Raw genomic sequence first — 12,862 nt, 5'->3', positions numbered from 1 at the left:
TGTGAGAAGGGGGCTTTACTGACACATGTCCTTCAAGCTATTCTTCTTTCATACAGTGATGGCTTATCACTAGGATATACCATCCCAGGGTCTGACTTCTGAAACACATGCCAAACCTGATAAGGAAAGGGTCACAATGCTGATTAAGTGTGTAGGTATGAATTGCACATAGGAGATCATACAGTAATGGCACATCAATGTCATACTCCAATTTATGAGATGGAAATCCTTCTATTTGATCATTTTCAAAGTTCTCTATGTACAGCAGCAACAGCCCCAGCAATGTTTGGTGGAGCTAGGCCCCTCCTGAAGATTTTAGGAAAACCTTAAGAACTCTGAAGAACTGTGGTACACACTTCCATTAGCCTTGGAGAAATGTATTTTTAAGCATTTATAATTTAGGTTGGGCCATTGATACCTGCCAGGTGCAGTTTCTGCATCACAACAGAACAGTCGCCTGTTAGGATTGATGGGAATCTATGATTCTTTCAGGCAACGCAGGCTGCAGAAAAGATGGTTGTCTTCTGTGCCCTGCTTGCACTCAAGTTTGGCTTGCAAATAAAAAAATGCAAACTGCTGTGTAAACATGGCCTCAGGCCAATTAAAATTTAAATCGTGTCTGATAGGCTTTATCACCGTAAGGCCACGTTCATATGGAAGTATTCTGCATCGTTATGCTGCATAAAAAGAGCAGATCCAAAGATCAGGTAGAAATCTTTTTATCTACTAACAATACTGCTGTGTGAAAATCATCTATATGTAAAAAGGCGCTTACAAACTCAATGGGAATGTATATCTATGTGTGGCACTCCATAAAAAAGAAGGAAGGCCAATGTATAGTCGGAAACAGAAACAGTCGCTATATTGTGTTTACCATACAGGACTCTGTGCTGAAACCCGTTACCCATGTCATAGTCACTTACAAGCAATTCCACATCATATGGAAGCCAAGCTGTAATTCACACATAATTACCTTCAATCCCCATAAAATGACACGTTATAGGGTGCAGAAAGTCTGTACTTTAAAGGGAATCTGTCAGCAGGTTTTTGATATGTAATCTGAGGCCAGCATGAGTCAGATGTTATAACACTGAATTAAACTATGTGTAACATGTCTGGCTATGTGCTGTTTACTTAGACTGAAGCTTTAGTGTGTGTGCACACACTGCGGATTCTGCTGCGGTTCCGCAGCGGATTTGGCCGCTGCTGGTCCGCAGCAGTTTTTGCTGCGGTGTACAGTACAATTATTCCCTATGGAAATACAAAACCGCAGTGCAGACGGTGCAGATTTTTCCACATGGTTTTTCTGCGGTTTTGAAACCGCAGAAAGAATTGACATGTCAATTCTTTCTGCGGATTCCCATCTCCTCCATTGAGATGAAAAACCGCAGATCAATCCGCAGGTAAAACCACAGGTCTTTTGACCTGCAGATTTACCTGCGGATTTTGCCAAATCCGCACCCCAATCCGCAGCGTGTGCACATACCCTTAGTGTGATTAACATTGCTGTGAATAGCTATCCTTGGTGTCTGCAAGTCTGGCTTCGCCCCTTCTGTGATAAGCAGCTCCCTGTTTATAAACCATGTGCATACAGAGCAAAAAGAAAAACCAGCTCACCGCAATCGATGTCTGAATGGTGCCGCAGCACGGAAAGGCATTTTTTGCTGGTCTACAGTAGAAATGGCAGATGGAGGAGTCCAGCTTCACAGGATAAAACTTGCCTTTATTAGTGAATACACTCAAATCCAAAGGTGAAGGTAAAAACATGGATGGAAGATCACAAAAACTTCATTATGAAAAAGCTGAAAGTTCTGAAATCAATGTGTTTCTGGTGTGATACCCTGTTATAGAATTATTGGAATCCAGGATCTATAAACATGCTGGTGATATGCAAATGAGGGAAAAAAATGGAAACAATATTTTCAAAATATAATTCATTTAGTATCAAGTATGAGCACAATGAGCACAAATACATGCACTCCTGGGCAGGCTATCAGTGAGATTAGTAATGGTTGTCTGAGGTGTGTTCAGCCACACAATGCAAATCATCAAGATCTGCTGCTGGCAGCTCACTTTGCAATTGCCGACCAATGATGTTTCCTCCAGCGTGTTTGATGGGAGACAAGTCCAGAAATGCTGCAGGCCATGGTAGTACGTTTAGGCCAAGCAGACTGTGCATGGTTACTTGAGCAACAGCCTGATATTGCTGTGTTGGAAAACTTCTCTTGGAACACAAGAAAAATACCACTGGTTCGATGACCACATCAATTTAACGCCAAGCTTCTAGTGTACTTCAAATGATCAATAGAGGAGTCCGATTACATTGTTACTCTACACCTTAGGCCTGTTTCACACTTCAGTTTTTCCTGTCAGTCCAGATCCGCCAAAATAGCGGAAAATGGATCTGCAGGCGGACTGACAGGAACGTGTGTGAGCGGATCGGCGGATGTACGGATTCGCCGATGGTGAACTTTTAAAGAGACATACCACGTCAATCCTGGAGCAGCATGACGAAATCGGCGCGAGAGCAGATTGGGCGAAGCGCGGCAGCAGTAGAAGATGTCGCGGGAGCAGCAGATCGGGCGATGATGCAGGCGGGAGCAGCAGAGCAGTTACCGACTCAGGTGATGAGAGAGAGAGTTTTTTTCATCCGGCACCCAGAGAGAATTGCAGGTTAAATCAGTGTCTGCCGGATCCATAGGCCAAAAAAAGTTGCATGGTCCGTTCTGAAATCTTTGCGGACGCCAAAATTTTGGCGGATCCGCAAAAATACGGACGCAACGGACCAACATCAGTCAAAATCCGCCGATAATGAAAGTCAATGGGGAAAAAAACGGATCCGCAAAGAAAAATGGTGGATCCGTTTTTTTCCAATTCGGTGGATCTTGACTGATTGTCAAAAACGGAAGTGTGAAACAGGCCTTAGGCTCCTTCACACGTCTGTTTTTTGTCTGTATCCTGTCCAGTTTTTAAGGGCCGCAAACACAGACACACGCGCACCCATTGTCTCAGAGGCATAGCTAGGATTTTGGTTCAGGGGGGGTGAAACTTCTGAGTGGGCCCCTAACCAGAGAACCTCAGCAGGTGACCGCGCTGTTGCCAAAAATTATATATAAAAAGACCAGTATTGATATTACCGCCATATGGTCAGAGGTAAATAATACCAGTCCTACAGAACATATAATAGATTACAGCAGAGTTACAGTTAATGACTTGGGCTTCTTTTACACTTGCTGTGTTTTTCCTGGCCGTTTTTGCAGCCCCAATGCATTTCTATGGGGCCGGAAAAACGGCCTGCAAAAATTAGTAGGAAGGCCATCTTGCATATGGCCGTGAGGGCCGTATTTGTGGCTGTGAAAAAATATCGGCTTATGGACACGGCCTCGATGCATTTCAATGGTACAGCAAAAACAACGTTAAGTTGTTTTGGCGGTACACCGCATTTGCGTATCGCCATTTTTTTCCCTGCTATTTGTTATAGCAGGGAAAAATGGCGGTCCGAGAAGGTTATTGCGGAATACCGTGAAAATCACGGCAGTACAGCCCGTAAAAACGAGCCGCAAAAAACACGGCAAGTGTAAAAGCAGCTGACGGTCTTTCTGATGGAATCTTTCACTTTTCCTGTCTTTTCCAACTCCTCCAGCCAGGACTCTGCAGAGAATACAGCAAAGACACATTTCACTTCTCATATTTTCAGCACTGTCACCAATTGGACTATTTATAACCTGCACAAACTGCTCATCCTGCTGATACCCCAATACTGAGCCGCTGCTGCTGTATGTGTCCGTATTACTTCACCTACTGTGTGGTTCTGTGTGACCTCTAACTTCTAAAGCCTCTCTAGAAAATAGTAATGCCTAGTGCAAGTGCCCTAGAAAACAGTGCCCACATTCATGGTCGGACTGGGCCACCGGAGAGCCAGAGCTGCTCCAGGGGCCCCCAGCCAGTGGTGTGTCACTAATAGCAGCACACCAGCAGCTGCTATGGGGGCCCCCGGTGCCAGCAGAGCAGCAGCGGGTGACAGGAAGCCAAAGCCTGTTCCCGCTGCTAAAATGAAATTAATATTCACGCTTCCCCATGCCCCCATAGACGTGGAGATGAGTGAATATTAAGCGGGCAGTGTTATAAGGGCCCGCAGACCAGGGCTCCCGCACCCCCCAGGGGCCCCCAGCCCATGGGGCCGAAAGATGGGAACGCGGCATCAGCGCGGCCCCCCCAGTGCACGCCACAATAATGGAAGAGAGAGCGTCGCGTGGAGCGGCGAGAGATGAGTATAGTTTGTTTTTTTTTACTTATTTATATAGTGAGTCCTGTTTGCATGGTTATGATACCCTGTATGGGGGGGGGAAGCAGCATGATACCTCGTATGAGGGTGTAGTATGATACCCTGCATTCGGGGGGGGCAGCATGATACCCCATGGGGGGGCAGCATGATACCCCATGAGGGGGGCAACATGATACCCTATGAGGGGGGGCTGCATTATATTCTGAAGGGGCTACATTATATTCTTTGGGGGACTGTATTATACCATATGAAGGGGGCTACATTATAGAGAAAGAAAGAAAGAACAGAGAGAAAGCAACAACAGAGAGAAATATTCTATAAAGATACTATAGCAGCCCGGCTCACATTGTAGTGCCCACCTGAGCCTCCCGGTGCAGGACATATAAAGTAATGATACGTTCACATGGCCGACATCCCCGAGTCCAAGGCGATCCCGCTGTCCATGCTGTCAGAGGAGGACATGGTGATGGATTTGAAGCATTCCCTGAAGTGCCTCCATGGTTCCGTCACAATCTCCTCCCGAAATTACCTAATTTCCGGTCAGCTTCTAGCTTGTCACTTCCGATGGAACGTCACGTGCGAATTTTAAAGTGCTCCTCGGGGCTCCGCCGTGTACTCCTGTGTCGGCGGGAAAAGCAACCTCCCGGCCGGAGCAGTCTTTCTTTCAAAATGGGGACGGTTGGGAGGTATGAATGCTTCCCACCATACACCTTGTACACGCATGGCTCCACACACCTCATACACACACGGTTCCGCTTTCTATGCCTCGTTCACACGGCTCTGCTCCGTACACCTCGCACACACACGACTCCACTCAGTACACACATGGTTTCACTCCATAAACCTCGTACACATGCGGCTCTGCTCCGTACACCTTGTACATACGCGTCCACGCTCTGTACACCTTGTACACACATGGATCCACTCCGTAAACTTTGTACACATGCGGCTTTGCTGCAAACACCTCGTACACACGTGGCTCCACTCCATACACACGCGGCTCCACTCCGTACACACACGGCTCAGCTCCGTACACTTTGTACACACAGGGCTCAGCTCCGTACACATCTCCACTCTGTACACCTCGTACACACACGGCTCCGTACACATCATACACACACGGCTCCGCTCTGTACACCTCGCTCGTACACACACGGCTCCGCTCTGTACACCTCGCTCGTAGACACACGGCTCCGCTCTGTACACCTCGCTCGTACACACATGGCTCTGCTCCATACACCTCGTACACACACGGCTCCGCTCCGTACACCTCACACACACACGGCTCTGCTCCGTACATCTCATACACACACAGCTCCGTACACCTTGTACACACACGGCTTCTCTCTGTACACCTCGTACACATCTCCGCTCTGTACACCTCGTACACACACAGCTCTGCTCTGTACAACTCGGACACACACGGCTCTGCTCTGTACACCTCGTACACACACGGGTCCGCTCCATACACCTCGTACACATGCGGCTCCCTCCGTACACCTCGTACACACGCGGCTCTGCTCCGTACACCTCGTATACACGCGGCTCCGCTCCATACACCTCATACACCTCGTACACACGCGGCTCCACTCCGTACACCTAGTACACACGCTGCTCCGCACACCTCGTACACACGCAGCTCCGCTCCGTACACCTTGTACACACACTGCTCCGCTCTGTACACCTCATACACACACGGCTCCGCTCCGCTCACCTCGTACACACACGGCTCCGCTCCGTACACCTCGTACACACGCGGCTCCGTTCCATACACCTAGTACACACGCTGCTCCGCTCCATACACCTCGTACCCATGCGGCTCCGCTCCATACACCTAGTACACACGCTGCTCTGCTCCATACACCTAGTACACACGCTGCTACGCTCCGTACACCTCGTACACACGCGGCTCTGCTCCGTACACCTCGTACACACACGGCTCCGCTCCGCTCACCTCATACACACACGGCTCTGCTACATCCACCCTGTAAACCCCTCCTGACCCCACACATAAACTTCCCCTCATCCAGCACCAAGAGAACCAGCACAGCAGCGTCCTGCACACACACGGAGGCTCCTGATGATGTGACCCCTGACTCCTCCTCTCCTGTGACCTGATCACAGGTCCTGTGCGCACAGAAGAGAGAAGAGAACATAGCGGCCAGCGGAGGGAGATAATTGATTGTCCCTGCTCTGCCACAGATACAGTAGCTTAGCTCAGGGTGGCTACGCTACTGCATTGTCTTCAATGGTGGTGCGCATGTTTCAGTTTTTGTACATGGACTGTGTGAAAAACCCACAAAGATGTCAGTTTTTTTATCAGCAGAACAGACAAAATGCATGCTGCACACTGATGACATCCATGTGTCACCAGCATGACGCAATGGCGCCTGGGAAGAAGCGTTAATGTTTGTGCTGTTCCCAGGCGCCGGCTGCTGAATGCAGCTCTGATCATTGTCACTTGGTTCCCCTGAAATCAGCGTGACCAGGCGACAATGATAGGACATGAAAAAAAGTGACAATCCAGCAACCGCAAAAGTCATAAAACATCACATTTAGAAGATTAAAACAAGAAAAGGAAAAATTTTAAAAAAAGTGATAACAGTTGACACGTTTCGAGCGACACTAGCTCTTAATCATGACTAAACTAGTGTAGCTTTAAACGCGTCGACCGAATCATGTTTTGATTTTTACATTTTTCCTTTTCATGTTTTAATCTACTAATAAATGTGATGTTTCATGACTTTTGCAATTGCTGGATTTTTCCATTTTTTTTCATGTTTCATTTACTCAGAAAACCAGCCTGAAGTCTCCGTGAACCGCTCCCCTATTCTAGGAATTTCTCAACCCGGTGAGCTGATGGTTGCTCCGTTGTGTTTTTCGGCAATGATGGGAGTTGTTTTCAGCACGTGCTACAGTCATGGCCAAAAGTATTGACACCCCTGCAATTCTGTCAGATAATACTCAGTTTCTTCGTGAAAATGATTGCAAACACAAATTCTTTGGTATTATTATCTTCATTTAATTTGTCTTAAATGAAAAAACACAAAAAGAATTGTCCTAAAGCCAAATTGGATATAATTCCACACCAAACATAAAAAAGAGGGTGGACAAAAGTATTGGAACGGTTTGAAAAATCATGTGATGCTTCTCTAATTTGTGTAATTAACAGCACCTGTAACTTACCTGTGGCACCTAACAGGTGTTGGTAATAACTAAATCACACTTGCAGCCAGTTGACATGGATTAAAGTTGACTCAACCTCTGTTCTGTGTCCTTGTGTGTACCACATTGAGCATGGAGAAAAGAAAGAAGACCAAAGAACTGTCTGAGGACTTGAGAAACCAAATTGTGAGGAAGCATGAGCAATCTCAAGGCTACAAGTCCATCTCCAAAGACCAGAATGTTCCTGTGTCTACCGTGTGCAGTGTCATCAAGAATTTAAAACCCATGGCACTGTGGCTAACCTCCCTAGATGTGGACGGAAAGAAAAATTGACAAGAGATTTCAACGCAAGATTGTGCGGATGTTGGATAAAGAACCTTGACTAACATCCAAACAAGTTCAAGCTGCCCTGCAGTCCGAGGGTACAACAGTGTCAACCCGTACTATCCGTCGGTGTCTGAATGAAAAGGGACTGTATGGTAGGAGACCCAGGAAGACCCCACTTCTTACCCCGGGACATAAAAAAGCCAGGCTGGAGTTTGCCAAAACTTACCTGAAAAAGCCTAAAACGTTTTGGAAGAATGTTCTCTGGTCAGATGAGACAAAAGTAGAGCTTTTTGGGCAAAGGCATCAACATAGAGTTTACAGGAGAAAAAAAGAGGCATTCAAAGAAAAGAACACGGTCCCTACAGTCAAACATGGCGGAGGTTCCCTGATGTTTTGGGGTTGCTTTGCTGCCTCTGACACTAGACTGCTTGACCGTGTGCATGGCATTAGGAAGTCTGAAGACTACCAACAAATTTTGCAGCTTAATGTAGGGCCCACTGTGAGAAAGCTGTGTCTCCCTCAGAGGTCATGGGTCTTCCAGCAGGACGATGATCCAAAACACACTTCAAAAAGCACTAGAAAATGGTTTGAGAGAAAGCACTTCTAAGGTGGCCAGCAATGAGTCCAGACCTGAATCCCATAGAACACCTGTGGAGAGATCTAAAAATGGCAGTTTGGAGAAGGCACCCTTCAAATATCAGGGACCTGGAGCAGTTTGCCAAAGAAGAATGGTCTAAAATTCCAGCAGAGCATTGTAAGAAACTCATTGATGGTTACCGGAAGCGGTTGGTCGCAGTTATTTTGGCTAAAGGTTGTGCAACCAAGTATTAGGCTGAGGGTGCCAATACTTTTGTCTGGCCCATTTTGGGAGTTTTGTGTGAAATGATCAATGTTTTGCTTTTTGCTTCATTCTCTTTTGTGTTTTTTCATTTAAGACAAATTAAATGAAGATAATAATACCAAAGAATTTGTGTTTGCAATCATTTTCAGGAAGAAACTGAGTATTAGCTGACAGAATTGCAGGGGTGTCAATACTTTTGGCTATGACTGTATGTCCCTCCTGTGTAATATGAAGAAATAAATTTAAAAAATGGCACGGGCTCCCGTGCAATTTTCATAACCAGCAGAGGAAAAGCCCACGGCTGGGGGCTGATGTTAATAATTTGGGAAAAGGGACATTTATTTCATTTATTTAAAAAAAAAGTTATACTCGCCTTTATGCTTAATCCATTGTAGTCCATGTCCCCTGTAAAAAAAAAAATAAATAAATAATAATAAACAACCATATCCCTCACCTGTGCGACGTGAAGATAATCCATACTTGTCTCACATCTGGTTGTCGAATTGAACAATGTCATGATGTGATGTTCCAGGTTGAAAAACATGAGCTAATGAGCTGCTTTGAGCACAGCTTCAGTGACGAGCAGTGAATTCATAGCGGCTACTGCTGGTCACTGAAGCTTCATTCCCAATCTCAACAATGATCTGAGCTGCCCTCAGCAGCCGGTGCCTGGGATCAGCATGAACTGTGCTGCTTTTCCTAGATGCCGGTATGTGTCACACGGACAGCAAAAGGATACACGGATGTTACGTACATACGAATGCCACAGATTGGAAAAAAGTGATGTTTCCTTTTCACTACCTTACATAGTCTCCAGAGAGCAAACGGCATGAAGGCCTTTCCTCTTCAAAGTTGACTTCCACTTTTGTTTTTGACACAATGATAAGCCAGAGATTGGCAATGCTATGAAGAGGCTTTTTGGAGGAAACATCTCACTTATCCTGTTCCAATGATTGTGATGTGGCAAAATGTATGTAAGCCTACACTAATAGCTCAACTTTGACATTCATTTTGTGGTGGAACCAATGGTACGGCCATTTCTCCAAAATGTCTCAGGAGCTGTTTTTCAACATGTAGCTTGGTCTAAACATGACGTGGCTTAAACGTACTACCATAGCCTTTAGCATCACCAGACTTGTCTCCTATCGAGCGCCTCTTGGACTGCAATTTCAAAGTGAGCTGCCAGCAGTGGATCTTGATGTTTTGGGAGCCCAAAAGTATTCACTGTGGCAGAACAGTCCTCAGACGATGAATGATTTAATTGATTGAAGTCGCATGTAAGGCGTATGTGAATTTCTACAAGTGGCATTCATATCAGGTACTGAAAAAATTGAGATCTTTTGAAAATGTTTACATTTTTTCATCATATGCATATCATTAACATGTCTATTGATCCTGTGATTTCCATAATTCCATGACTTTTTCTACTTGCTGTTGTAATTTCAATGTTGTGGAGTGCAGATAGCAAGAGATCATATATAATGTAAAACTAATGGAGGACACAAGTACTTGAGGCGCTATCTTTTTTCCACATGCTGCAATTGTCGCCTATTTTTACAAATAAAATGTATCATTTATACTTCATTACCTCACATACTATATATGACTGTGTGTGATGGTGCATTTGGCTGTTTTGCCTACTGTTCACATTTTACTACAGGGGTGGGGAATCTTTTTTCTGCCAAGGGCCATTTGGATATTTAAACCATCCTTTGGGGGCCGTACAAACTCCGTCCACAAAGTACATCCTGACTCTGGCACTGGTGTCATGACTTAATCTTTCATTGCATGCCCTTCAGTGTTCAGTGAGTGTGTGTGCCAACAGAGCAAGAAGAAATTAATGAGCTTGTGGCAATCAAAGTACAGCTCCCTGCCCAAGAATGCGGTCCCTGAGAATCTGCTCGGGGGCCTGATAAAAGGTTATCGAGGGCGGTAAATGGCCCTGGGGCCTGTGGTTCCCCACCCCTGTTTTACTATATAGTGATGCTGTTTGTTCAGGGCAAAGGACAAGTTTTAACCTGGCAACCAAATAGGACAGCATCCTGATGCAGTCCATGAAATGATGATGGGTATAAAATATGTTTGCTATTTTGCAAGATATTACTTGCAAGGTCTGTAATCTGGGGAAGCCCCGGGCGACATTGAAAGCGCGGACACAAGGAAGTTGCTGGAGACCTCTTACATATTGCATCCATGGTTACCAACTTTATTTTTTTTTTCTGGACAGCTTTTCAAAAATCACGGACAGCCAACTTTTTTAAAGGACACATTAGAAAACCATAATAAATCAATAAGATTGTAAGTGATAGCTCATAATTCTGATAGGAACTAGGAAGACATTATCTACATTCACTGTCAACTGTAAAATGATGATAGTCACTCAAAACAATCTGTATGAGTTTCTCCGGTTTCAAAAAAAATTAGGGATGCAACAATTTATTTTCGGAATCGGGGAAAAAGGTGCCTAATTTCAGGACGGTTGGCAACCTTGATTGCATCTCATATATTAGTTCAGAAAAACATGGTTTACAGTAATTTGAACAGCCTCTTATGTGAGCACCCCTGGTATCTCCAGTGTTAGATAAAAAAAAAATGGTGGACAGCAGTGTGAGCAGCATCTTACCTCAGCACCCCTTGTACCTCCAGTATTAGATCAGACATGACTGACAGCAGTGTGAGCAGCCTCTTCTTACCTCATCTCTGGTGTCTCCAGTTTTAGATCAGAAAGACATGGTCGACAGTAGTATGAACAGCCTCTTCTTACCTCAGCAGCCCTGGTATCTCCAGTATTAGATTAGAAAGACATGGTGGACAGCAGCCTCTTCATACCGCAGCATCCCTAGTATCTCCAGTATTACATAATATGGACATCAATGTAAGCAACCTCCTCTTAGGCCTGTTTCACACTTGCTTTTTTTTGCAGCGCGTTTTTCCCGCAAAAAAACGCATTGAAAAACGCATACAAAAGCATACAACTGCTGCGTTTTTTTCAAGCATTTTTATGAGCATGCATGAAAAAAACGCAGCGTTTTTATGCGTTTGTATGCGTTTTTAGTGCGTTTTTACCGCGTTTGCGTTTTTTTCCAACATTAGGTGGCCCCTCACACTAACCCTAACCCTTAACCAAACCATACTTAACCCTAACCCTGACCCTAACCCTTAACCAAACCATACTTAACCCTAACCCAAACCCTAACTAACCTTAACCCTAACCCTGACCCTAACCCTAACCCTTAACCAAACCATACTTAACCCTAACCCTGACCCTAACCCTTAACCAAACCATACTTAACCCTAACCCTGACCCTAACCCTTAACCAAACCATACTTAACCCTAACCCTGACCCTTAACCAAACCATACTTAACCCTAACCCTGACCCTAACCCTAACCCTTAACCAAACCATACTTAACCCTAACCCTGACCCTAACCCTTAACCAAACCATACTTAACCCTAACCCTGACCCTAACCCTGACCCTAACCCTAAACCCCCTTAACTAACCCTAACTCTAACCCAAACCCCTAAATTCCATGGTTAACAAAAAAAACGCATGTGCAAAAAAACGCATACATAAGCATGCCAATGCGCACATATGCGCACCCATAGACTTATATTGGGTGTCTTGCTGTAAAAAAACGCATTGCGCGCGCATGCGTTTTTTTGAGGCAAATCGGACGCACAAAAAATGCAACAAGTTGCATTTTGTGCGCCCGAGCGCATACCGCAAAAAAACGCATGCGCGGTAAAACGCATGAGTATGCGCACATAAGCGCATCCCATGCAAAGTATAGGTAAAAAAAAACGCATGCGCTATTTAGCGCTAAATTACCGCGAAAAAAAACGCAAATGTGAAACCAGCCTTAGCTCAGCATCCTTGGTATCTACGGTGTTAGATCATAAACAAATGGTGGATAGCAGTGTGAGCTGCCTCTTTTTACCTCAGCATCCCTGGTATCTCCAGTATAACATCAGGTAGACAGAGTGAACAGGAGTGTGAGCAGCCTCTTCGTATCTCAGCATGCTGGTATTTCCACTACTTGATCAAATAGATAGGAGGAACAAAAGTGTGAGCAGCCTCTTCTTGGCTCTGCACTCCTGATATCTCCAGTATTAGATTAGAAACAAAGGGTGCACAGCAGTGTGAGCTGTCTTTTCTTACCTCTGCATCCCTGGTATCTCCAGTATTAGATCAGACATGGTGGACAGCAGTGTGAGCAGCAACTTCTTCACTCAACACTCCTG

The sequence above is a fragment of the Dendrobates tinctorius genome, unplaced genomic scaffold (assembly GCF_039654945.1).
Source record: "Dendrobates tinctorius isolate UK_male_01 unplaced genomic scaffold, ASM3965494v1 ptg000105l, whole genome shotgun sequence".
In the NCBI taxonomy this organism is placed as follows: domain Eukaryota; kingdom Metazoa; phylum Chordata; class Amphibia; order Anura; family Dendrobatidae; genus Dendrobates; species Dendrobates tinctorius.
Note: the sequence above shows the minus strand (reverse complement) of the source record.